General features: G+C 37.4%; 1 long non-coding RNA gene across 8 annotated transcripts; it reads right to left on the bottom strand.

Moving 5' to 3' along the window:
• Positions 1-2,750: 2,750 nt before the first annotated feature.
• LOC110799345 (uncharacterized) lies at positions 2,751-11,112 on the bottom strand. 8 transcript variants are annotated; one of them, XR_008921347.1, is made up of 11 exons: positions 10,916-11,112; positions 10,641-10,757; positions 9,906-9,980; positions 8,888-9,283; positions 8,314-8,534; positions 6,960-6,997; positions 6,724-6,850; positions 6,491-6,644; positions 5,343-5,472; positions 4,832-4,919; positions 2,751-3,027 (listed from the first exon to the last, which is right to left on the bottom strand). It is a non-coding gene; the product is annotated as an uncharacterized lncRNA (long non-coding RNA). The 8 variants fall into 8 exon arrangements; XR_008921346.1 differs by having other exon boundaries at positions 6,724-6,855; positions 8,954-9,283; XR_008921343.1 differs by having other exon boundaries at positions 6,724-6,855; positions 9,906-9,975.
• Positions 11,113-11,829: the final 717 nt, after the last annotated feature.

The raw sequence follows: 11,829 nt of genomic DNA, 5'->3' as shown, positions 1-11,829 counted from the left end.
TTAATGAAATACTCGTGCTCGTAGGTAATCAAAATAGCCGAAGGGTGAAACGATCCTACTCCGCGTTTATTTCCTTATCAAGTTGGGACGACCTGAAAATTAGCATATTAATGTGAACGGACAGAACCGCATAACGAATCTCGGCTCCCTTGGCATGTTTCATCTCGGGAGTTGGGACTAAGGATACCCATCGCCTACCGGGGGGTGCATACGCTTCGAATGTTGTCCACTAGGCACTTGTCGCTAGTAGTACATCTGTCCCAAACCCAATCGCTCGCCCACTAAGGTCCCTCTCATTGGTGCATGCCCCCTTGGCTTACATCGTGATTGGCCTCTTAGGACGAAATTCGTCTGTTGAATGCACTACCTCGACCGGGGCATGTGTTGGATCTACGATAGAAGCGGTACCAAGCCAGGCGCAAATATTACTCATAGAAGCCTATCATAAACTACGTGACATATTATTTCTGCTTCATGTTTTAAAGTTAGTTATGTGTAGCGAATTACATGATTATATTGTGATTGTGTGTGACAAATAACGCTAGAAAACCAACGACCCTAAAAATTGCCCAAACATTCATAAAACACCGATTGGCCAAAGAGTCATACCAAGATACGTGTTCCGCAACCCCGGGCTATCGCCACAAAAATAAGCGAAGCCTAGGATGGCCTGTGACGGATCCCCCAACGCTGCACGACGCGTAAAGGACGTTATTAGGCAAGCACGTAAAATTAAGTCGCATAATACGCGAACAGAATACGAGTACCAGTCAGGGACGCATTATCAGCGCCCCTGGCTGGGCGCCAAATATTTCCACGCCCTGCGCTGGGCGCTGAAGTTGCTGCTTGGCCTTTTGGCCAGGCACCGCAGCCTCGGTGCCCGCGCACAAAATATACGTAGCAATAAAAAATCTGTAACAAATTTGCTACGAGGACGTATGAAAAAGCACTCGATTCTAAGAACGACTTATAGAATAAACGACTCTTTGTGTCGTCATTAGGCCTCTTATGACGGCAATGTCCGGCACCAAAACCGAGCAAGCTAATTAAAATAACTTTGAATGTCACACGGGTAAAGATTTTCGAAAATATAAAAGAGTTCAGAGTGCACACACAATAGTCCAAATGTGCTAGTCCGACTTAAGGGTAGTCATAAAGTGTCTAGAAGGCCCACTCGTAAAATAAACTAATGTGTCTCCTACTCCATAATGTTAATACAGAGTCCCTGAACACCTACCCGTGATAGCCATCAAGGATCACAATGGAAGTGGCATATCCTGAACATCCACTCCTAGAGGTCGCACAAACCCAAGAGATGCATGCTCTGGGACACGACCCTCTACGTTCTAAAAGGCCACTCGCCTCAAAGAGCTACACAAATGCCAAAAGCCTTCCCCAACACACATGCTTTCGCGCTATTGTTTGGGTTAGAGAAGAAAAGAACAAGGAGAAAAACAGAAATCATGGCATTGGCCCTTCAAGATGAATTATTTGATCCCACTAAACTGATCGCCCCATCACCCCTGAAGATCGACCAAACCAAACAAGGGTGGCGCAAGACCTTCAAATGGACTAATGCTCGTGGAATGAAATTCAAGATATCTGCGGGAGAAGGCCCAATGTGTGAAGAATCCGAGTCTGAATCCGAGTCTGAATCCAAGTCTGAACCTAATAAAATTGTAATCCCTCCCAAAACTAGTCTAGACCCGGAAATATCCACTCTGGGAGATCTTTTTGATGTAATGCTTCACGACTTTAATAAGATGAACAAAACTTTTGAGTATATGCCGCTTAAAAATCCGAGTAGTAATGCAGAATGCCTCGCCACTAATGAGCACGAAAAAGAGCCAGAAGAAGAATATACCGAATTAATAAAAGCTGTAAATGAACAAGAACTCAAAACCCCATAATTGAGGATACAGAATCGGTAAATATTGGAACAGAAGAAAATCCTAAATTCGTTAAAATCGGCCTCACCTTAACTCCCCCTGAAAAAACCGATCTAATCTCCACTCTACGGGAATTCGAGGGTGTCCTACAAAGACATGCCCGGAATAGATCGGGAAATCGCTGAGCATAGGATTCCGCTGGATCCCAAAATGACGCCAGTAAAACAAAAGCTACGACGGCTTGAGCCGGAAATAGCCTTGAAAATAAAAGAAGAAGTCACTAAACAACTAGATGCAGGCTTCATAAAGGTCTCCAACTATCCAGAATGGGTAGCCAATATTGTCCCCGTACCTAAAAAAGATGGACGAGTGCGAATGTGCGTAGATTTTCGAGATCTCAACAAAGCCAGTCCCAAAGATGACTTCCCTCTACCTCACATCACTAGTAGAAAAAACCCTTATTGCAGCGGGCTTTTAGACCCCTGTTGCAGCGTACATCGTATGCTGCAACTGGGGGGCCTGCAACAAGTCTGAACTTGTTGCAGCGTACAATGTTCGCTGCAAAAATGTACTTTTGTGCAGCGTACATATGCATGTACGCTGCAACAAGTGTCAAAATTTTGGCAAAAATATTGACTTGTTGCAGCGTACAAAGAAGTGTGCGCTGCTAAAAACTCCACTTGTTGCAGGGTACATCTATTTGTACGCTGCAACAAGTCTGAAAATTTGCCAAAATTTACACCCTTGTTGCAGCGTACACATATATATGTACGCTGCAACAAAGCACTTTTGGCGGGAAAATTCTAATTTTGTTTAGGGATTTTGCACCAAATATAGAAACCTTTCATAACAATAATAGAATATCGCAACCTGTATAACAAATATATAAACAATAACTGTAGTTTTGTATATATTCCAAAACCAAAGTGCACGTACTAATACATTTAAATATACATACGTTCCAATTTCAACGTACGCATGCATTTTAACATAAAAGATTGTTCTATACATCTAAACCAACTCGATCAAGCTTCCTCAGGTCAATAATAAATACTTGCTGGTAAAAAAACTTCGCCCATTGCTCACGAACCACATCAATTTCCTCACTAGCATAAGGCGCAGTCCTCGGAGTATAGACCTTACAAAAACAAAAATTTGATATGTATAAGTTTATTGGAATAAGTCTTGGAAACTTAAAAATAAACATAATAACCATATACTAAGTTTAAAATGAGTCCTTAGGTTCTTTAGTTCAAAGTTGGGAGCGAAAATGTCATTTTAGGCTAAATATGACCTATAACGACCCAATGAGCCTTAAATGTGCATAAATAGATTGGAATGAGTCATAGAAAGTTATACCTAAGCATGTAAAACATTAATAAGTTTAAAATGAGTCCTTAGGTTCTTTATTTCAAATTTGGGAGAGAAAATGCTTATTTTAGCCTAAATATGGCCAATAACGACCAAACAAACCTTAAATGTGCATAAATAGATTGGAATAAGTCTTGGAAACTTCAAACTAAGCATATTAATCATGTAAAAGGTTTAAAATAAGTCCTTAGGTTCTTTAGTTCAAATTTGGGAGCGAAAATATCATTTTAGCCTAAATATGACCTATAACGAACCAATTAGCCTTAAATGTGCATTAATAGATTCGAACGAGTCTTAGAAAGTTAAAACTATGCATATAAAACACTTAGTAAGTTTAAAATGAGTCCTTAGGTTCTTTATTTAAAATTTGGGAGCGAAAATGCTTATTTTAGCCTAAATATGACCTATAACGACCAAACAAGCCTTAAATGTGCATAAGTAGATTGAAATGAGTTTTGGAAACTTCAAACTAAGCATATTAATCATGTAATAAGAATAAAATGAGTACTTAGGTTCTTTAGTTCAAAGTTGGGGAGCGGAAATGTCATTTTAGCTCTAAATATGACCTATAACGACCCAATTATACTTAATTGTGCTTACTTAGATTGGAATGAGTTTTAGAAAGTTCAAACTATGCACATTAATCATGTAATAAGAATAAAATGAGTCCTTAGGATCTTTAGTTCAAAGTTGGGAGCGAAAATGTCGTTTTAGCTCTAAATATGACCTATAACGATCCAATGAGCCTTAAATGTGCATAAATAGATTCAAATGAGTTTTAGAACGTTAAAGCTATGCATATTAATCATGTAATAAGAATCAAATAGTCCTTAGGTTCTTTAGTTAAAAGTTGGGAGCGGAAATGTCGTTTTAGCTCTAAATATGACCTATAACGACTCAATGAGCCTTAAATGTGCATACATAGATTGGAATAAGTTTTAGAAAGTTAAAACTATGCATATTAATCATGTAATAAGAATAAAATGAGTCCTTAGGACCTTTAGTTCAAAGTTGTGAGTGAAAATGTCGTTTTAGCTCTAAATATGACCTCTAACGACTCAATGAGCCTTAAAAGTGCTTACATAGATTGGAATGAGTTTTAGAAAGTTATAACTATGCATATTAATCATGTAATAAGAATAAAATGAGTCCTTAGTTTCTTTATTTCAAAGTTGGGAGCGTAAATGTCATTTTAGCTCTAAACATGACCTATAACAACCCAACGAGCCTTAAATGTATATAAATAGGTTGGAATGAGTTTTAGAAAGTTAAAACTATGCATATTAATCATGTAATAAGAATAAAAGAACACCTCTCTATACTTGGAGTTCCTTAAAGCACTAGATAGAACGAGGATTCAAAAGATGAAACTCTCCTATAGCTCTTTAAATATTTATTGAATAAAACCATTTCAACACACTTTTTTGCTCTTTCTCAACATGGATCAAAATGAACTCTTCAGTGAATCACAAGCATGTAAAAGAAGATACTAATTACTACTATAAACAAGAGATACTAATTATAAATATGTGCCTAAAATCCCAAGAAATTCCTCAAGGCTAACTTGTTACCTGAATTGACGTTAGGATAGCAGCAACATCATATATGGGACTCCATTGGTTTTATAGAATGTCAAGACAGATCTTCCATCTGCATAAACTAATAAATTCCCACCCAAAAAAAACACACATATAGATAAGGTTAGAACAGGAAATTGGCAGGTTGATTCACTTATATAAACCACAGGTACAGACAACCAAGTACATGCAGAACAAAGTCAAAAGCAGCTAAAGAACCAAGTTACAGATGGATTTACTCCTTTCGGATCAAGAAATCAGCTTCTGTATCATGGTGATTTTTTAAGACAAGTTGTTTATTTGGATAAGAAGAATAGGAAAATTGCAGCAAAAACCTTAAAGTACATAAATTTTAGTAAGCTGAAGCCAACAAACTAAAATAAGAAATAAGTATGAAGTTCTCAATCATCACATACTCCATGCAAGATCATCTTAAATGTGCATAAATAATACTTTATCAAGAAACCGATGAAATTCCGAAAGACGAAACCAAAAGAGGAGCTACCTTTCTCAGCAACCTTAGAGAAAACCAAATCCGCAGACGTCAAAATTAGGGATGCCAAATCAATCCATCTCTCCATCGCCATACATTCCTGCGCTTCCTGGCTTGATCTCGCAACTTGTGCTTGTGCCACCTACAAAATCCCCCCCCCCCCAAATTCAACAATTAAAACTAAATTAATCAAATTATCATCAACATATACATAAATCTCTAAACCTTAATTTAAAACTGGAACGTTTTAGAAGAGAGAAATGAAGTAGTAACCAACAACAATGAACAGAAAAAAAATGAAACTTTTTTATGAACAGAAAAAATACATTATATAGAATCCGGTTCTGTTCAAAATAGCTGCATGGAGACTTCAGAACAACTAATTACCATAACATTTTGCAGAACTCATATAACCTAATCACAGAATATCAATACACAAAGTTTATAAAAAAACCAGCATTTTATTTAGCAATACACAGAAAATAGCATAACATTTTGCAAAACATTCCTAACCAAATCACATAATATCAATACACAATTTATATAAAAAAAACCAGCATTTTATTTAGAAAAACATCGAAAAGTTGAATAAGATTGGCAGAAAATTAAGAAGTTGAGAAATTTAGAGGAAAACCTTACATCAGATAGGCTGAAACGAGATGAAGTAGTAACCAATTACAAGCACAACCCAAGATCCAAATACAAACTTAAAGCACTCAAAATTGTATTAAAAAGCCCCATTATTAATCTTAGTCTTTTTTTTAATCAAATCAAGCAAAATCGGATGTAAAAAGGTGAAAATTCTAAAAAATGAAGCAAAACCCCCCTCAAATTTTACATATTCAACACTCGAATTTCATGGTTTAAGCAAAATCCTCAAGAAATAAGGCCCACAAAATAGTTAGTTGTACCAACTCTAACAAGTATAATATCCATTCATATCAACCTATGAATTATTGTCCTCAAATAACCCAACCTACTATTAGCAAGATTAGTCGAACCTAAACTACACTATCCCATCGGAAAGCCAAAAGATAAAAGCACCATTCTCAGTAGGAAATTAAATTAAAACATTAAAACAAGCAATGTGGTAAGCTCAGAGAAGGCAAGTGAAAGAAGAAACATTAAAACTGAAATACAGGAAAATTATGATCTCTTACCCTTCATACTGCGATATTGCCAATATTAGCAAATTTGCTATCCTCATAAATAAGGGATCCACCCATTGTTGTCTCAACCCACAATATTGCCAATAGATTGTACATTGTCCTGCAATTTCTTTGCTTCTTTTTCATCATGCTTTGATTTCCTAGCCTGTTGAAAGAAATGCGAGCATAAACAGCAGGCAAAACTCAACAACAATATTATTCTAAAAAATTCTCATAGAACATACCAGATGTTTATACTTGAGGAGCTCAGAAAAATCTGTCTACTTGCGAGCTGGACCATATTCGATTCCCTTGACTCGACTAGCAAAGTTCAAGGAGCATAAAGTCTCCCCCAAGTCTGCAGCTCTAGGACTAATCTGGATAAATAAGATAGATAACTTACAGCCACATCTCGGTCCAACAAGGCTTAGATGTAATCTGATCCTTCTTAAGGGATAAATATTGGGCTAAAGTATCTCACCTAAAGAGCTCTGCAGCATGTGCGTAAGCTTCAAGTTTCTGAAAATTAACAAAACAATCAAGTTAGATTCATGCGAAAATGGGGCTTGAGGTAAAATATTAACCAGAACTGGCTAACCGGTCTAAAATATTAACCAGAACTAACTAACAGGAATCAGGGATATGAATGTTGTGTCCAATTTTAAAATAATATTAATTGAATGGCATATATAGCTTGAGTGCTTCGGGAGTCTGAGATAATGCACGGTCAATTAACCAGACAATAGGTTAAACAATTACTCTAATTCTTTTAGAGAGACTTAAGTGTAAAGGAACTCTTATCATTATGTTCTGATGAAGCACTTGGTCTGCTAGCCCTGAATTTGCAATCACATATCAAAGCTAAGTTATCTGAACTCTTCGATTCTTCATTCAACCCAAGTAAAGTTATGTCTTGTGCAGAATAAAATTGGCATTTCATATATCCCCAGAAATGGGAACACCTTGCTAATATTAAGCATGGAAATCTCGATTACAACCCATTGATTCCTGTTATAATCATCATTTTCATAACACATAGTTTTACAGATATGGTGGTGAAGTGAGCTTGGAAGACTATCGGCCTGTTGACCCGAGTCTAAGTCATTCCAAGGCTTCTGTAAAACATGGACCTATCCAGCATGGAACTCCTCCCATTTACATTCCCCCAAAGCCTTCTCCTCCTTCTCCAAGTCCCTTCAACCAGGATGGATCAGGATCACCTTAACCTTTTAATCAAAGTGGTTAGCTTAATAGCTTAGCATCTGATCTGTTGGATAAGTTAAAATCCCTATTCCAGTGTATATTTCCCGGCCTTGAATGTTACCTCTATTTCAGAAATATGATTTGCACTAACCCTATTCTTGTTGTATTAGGTAATCTAATTTTCTAATGATCAAAACTCAATTTTACTCCTCATTGGTCACTCTTCATCAACTGCGTAATCATTCCCATGAAAAATGAATATCATCGCATAATCTTGGCTATCTTGCTCGTAAAATCTTATCAGATACTACCATACTGGTAAGCAACTTAAATTTTCCAGGCACACAAGTTATCTAGACCCTATTCAAACCAAAAGTAAATAGTGTATTTTCTACAGAATACAACAACAAGTTTGTATTTGATTTAGCACATGAAGTGCAGCTCGCTAATACATTACATATTTAGTTGTTTCTGCCCCTCAAAACAGTTTAGTAACCAATTAAATCGCGAATTAGGGTTCTTCACCATATTAATTTTCCATATATATTCTCTGTAAATCAAAATGCAATAAAATTATCAAATTAAAACATAAAATCTCTAATACAACTCCAAATTCAAAAATTACAACTAACCTTCGTTGTTCGCAATTCACTTTTTTCGTCACTTAGATCCATTCGAAAATCAAAATCATTCTCTGTTGTTCGCAATTTCATTCTCTCGAGATCGTTTAATAGATGATTTCATGTTGTTCTGCATCCCACCAGCATCATCTGTATCCTTGGGTGTTACAAGAATCTCAGAAACTCGGTGAAGATTAGTCTGCATCTGAATCCATCGATTCAAAGTTGGAAATCTGCAAACAAAAACAGTCAACTATTAACCCTAAACAAACTATGTCAGTTATTGTGACAGATACAACAACATTGCATATCTCTCTGACTGATCAAGAGCGGATTCAAAGAATATCCAGTCAGTATCAGGTGAATGCAGCAGCTCTTCGTTCAAGGGACTAAGGATGGAACCCAAAACACAGATAATAAAATCAATGCTAATCATTTGAATTAAAACAAAAATAAATACATCAACAAATCAAAAATCCACCATTTTCAAACTGTATCAACAAGAACAAAAGACTGTTTGAAAATGGTGGATTTTTGATTTGTTGATGTATTTATTTTTGTTTTAATTCAAATGCCTCTCAGTTACCTCAGTCTGAGGCTGAACAGAGCTTTCGGATACAGGGATGTGAACTTTTCTGAGGCTACGTCTAACCTTCTCAAGCTCATGTTGTGGATTTTCTTACACCAAATCTGCGGGGTGGCTTACAACTTTCTTCAGATTTCGCCGAGGTTTTTCTACTTCAGAGGTGGACTGCGTTGACATGTTATCATAAAGGGAAGGAACCTTGCGAAAACTGCGCTTAGGCCTGCCTGTTTACCCATCAATAACAAGTGAGTTCCCTTGCTTCTTTTGGACCTTGGAGTTAGTGACTTCTTTGGGGGAGAAATTGGTTTCCATGGGCAGGATATTGACCATCTATCCAACCATTTCTGGACTGAATTTTGATCTGTCACATCATACTGCAGGTGATGGAGCTAGAAGCTGTATGGGAAGAAAAAAAACGTTGACTTTGGTGGCAGTTACACAAGATAGATAAATTCAATTAAATTTCCTCTTTCAACAACTCTTACAAAGATATCTCACAAGTTTGAAATTTGCATTTCATCAAGACGAAGATAGAATTCAATAATTCATTGAGTAGAATATACTTAAGACAATTAACTACAAGTAAAACTTTTCAAAGAAGTTACTTGGTCGATACACCGGAATTGAGTACTGTAGAGCTTAAGTGGGCAGATATGGATGCTTTTAGCTAGTTGACCCCAATCGTCGCACAGGGACCCGCTCAGCCATTCAAGGAAACAAACTAGCAAGCTTTTAGCCACTTAAGGTTGAATTCAGTTTCTTAGTTGCCAACTATATTGTACAGGACGAGAAGGAAACATACCCCTCATCCTTTTCTTCTTTTGTACATGATATTAGACTGAGTAGATCCATTACGGGAGGGAGAGGGTTGGACAAGAATTCAATTTTTAAACAACGTAATTTGCCCATGGTCTTTTACTTCACCCAGTTATTAAGGTACTAATATATTTTAATCAGACAGTTTCAAGAGAAATTTGGCACGTGTATGTCATTATAGTAAGAATATGTCAACGCTTACTTTTCTTGTAAATGCATTCACGGACAAGCTTGTGGCGCCAGCAGAAAGGTCTCCATGAACCCCAATTTTTCTATCCTGAAACTTTGAAAAATTAGTAGGAGAGAAATAGAGTTGTTAGCAATAATAATGTTTAGCAACAGAGTTAAGAAGAAAAAGAACAATCAACTTTCATGTGAGCTGCATTTAACGAACAAAACTGATCCCAACAAAAAGCCAAGTATGGTCATCAATTGATGTGGTCAATTTCAACCACAATTCACTTTGCTGACTGAATCTCACATCCATAAAATACTTGGTTAAAATTTATTGTGTAATATAGAGTTCACCAGTGATTAGAGGAGTCATCAACCAATAGAACTAGGCTTCACTCCTTTCAGTGAACAAGATAGAAGCAGCGAGGTAGAACCGCAATGTTAATATAAGCAGGTCATAATAAAAACAGGGCCAAATTTCAAGATGAAGTTATTATTTCTGGCACTAAAAAATGCATTTTAGCTTGAAATATTTGTTAGCAGCTATAAATGTTATTGGGCTATCCCCTGACAATCCACTACAAGTCTGCAACTCAGGAATTAAAAAAAAAATATAACGACTACATGGCAATACATTAACACTGGTAGCCTGAATGATGCAACAAACCCAAGACGCGTAGGAAATTATTTTACTAGAGGTATGGACTGCTAGAGAACAATGAGAAGGATCAGCAGCAAAATATGTTAATCACTCGACAATTACCTTTTTCAATAGTAAAATGTAATTAACAACAGTCAACCCACCTCCCCTGCTCCACCCCACCATGATCGCCACCACCACCACCACCATTCTCTAATTCCAACACCACCACATCTTTATCTATGAACAAACCCCAAAAATGAATTAAACAAACGAATTGAACAAACCCTAAAAACGAATTGAACAAACGAATTGAACCCTAAAAACGAATTGAACAAACCCTAAAACGAATTGAACAAACGCACAGAATTCTAAAAACAAATTGGACAAACCGGCACCTGGAGAGGAGGCGAGAAAGGAAACCCACCGGCGACTGGCGAGGAGGCCAGAACCACCGACGACTCGACGAGGAAGCTGACGACGCAGGGAATGGTTTTTTTTTTTTGAGGGGACGACGCAGGGAAAGCCAAGGGAAGAAGAAGGGAGTTGGAGCGCGAGAACATTGAGATGCTTAATTTGTTCTGAGTTAGTGTTCAACCAATATTGCAGAGAATTTTTTTTTAACCCGGGCTATTGCAGGGGCTTTTAAATGTACACTGCGATAAAAACGGGCTATTGCAGGGGGCTTTTAAAATGTACGCTGCAACAAACCTTTTTGCAGGGAACAATTAAATTGTACGCTGCAACAACCCTTTATATGGTTTGACCCGCGTTGACAGACTGGTTATTGAAGCGTATTAACACAGGTACGCTGCAACAAGGGGGTTGCAACAGGGTTTTTTCTACTAGTGCATTGACATATTAGTAGACAACACAGCGGAACATGCGCTTCTCTCTTTTATGGATGGATACGCAGGATATAACCAAATACTTATGGCAGAAGAAGACATGGAAAAAACAACCTTCATTACCCCTTGGGGTACATATTGCTACACTGTAATGCCTTTTGGTTTGAAAAACGCGGGGGCCACCTATCAAAGAAAAGCCACCACGTTACTTCATGACATGATACACAAAGAAATCGAGGTCTACATGATCGTCAAATCTAAAGACCGGCGCGGTCACCTCCCGGCACTTAGGAAATTCTTCACCCGAATCCTAAAATATAACATGAGACTAAACCCACAAAAATGTGTGTTCGGGGTAGCCTCCGGAAAGTTACTAGGATATGTGGTTAGTACACGGGGAATCGAGATTGACCCATCCAAAATTAAAGCCATTACCGAAATGCCCCCACCAAAAACTGAAAAAC

The sequence above is a fragment of the Spinacia oleracea genome, chromosome 5 (assembly GCF_020520425.1).
Source record: "Spinacia oleracea cultivar Varoflay chromosome 5, BTI_SOV_V1, whole genome shotgun sequence".
Classification (NCBI taxonomy): domain Eukaryota; kingdom Viridiplantae; phylum Streptophyta; class Magnoliopsida; order Caryophyllales; family Amaranthaceae; genus Spinacia; species Spinacia oleracea.
This window is presented reverse-complemented; position numbering and strand designations above follow the sequence as displayed.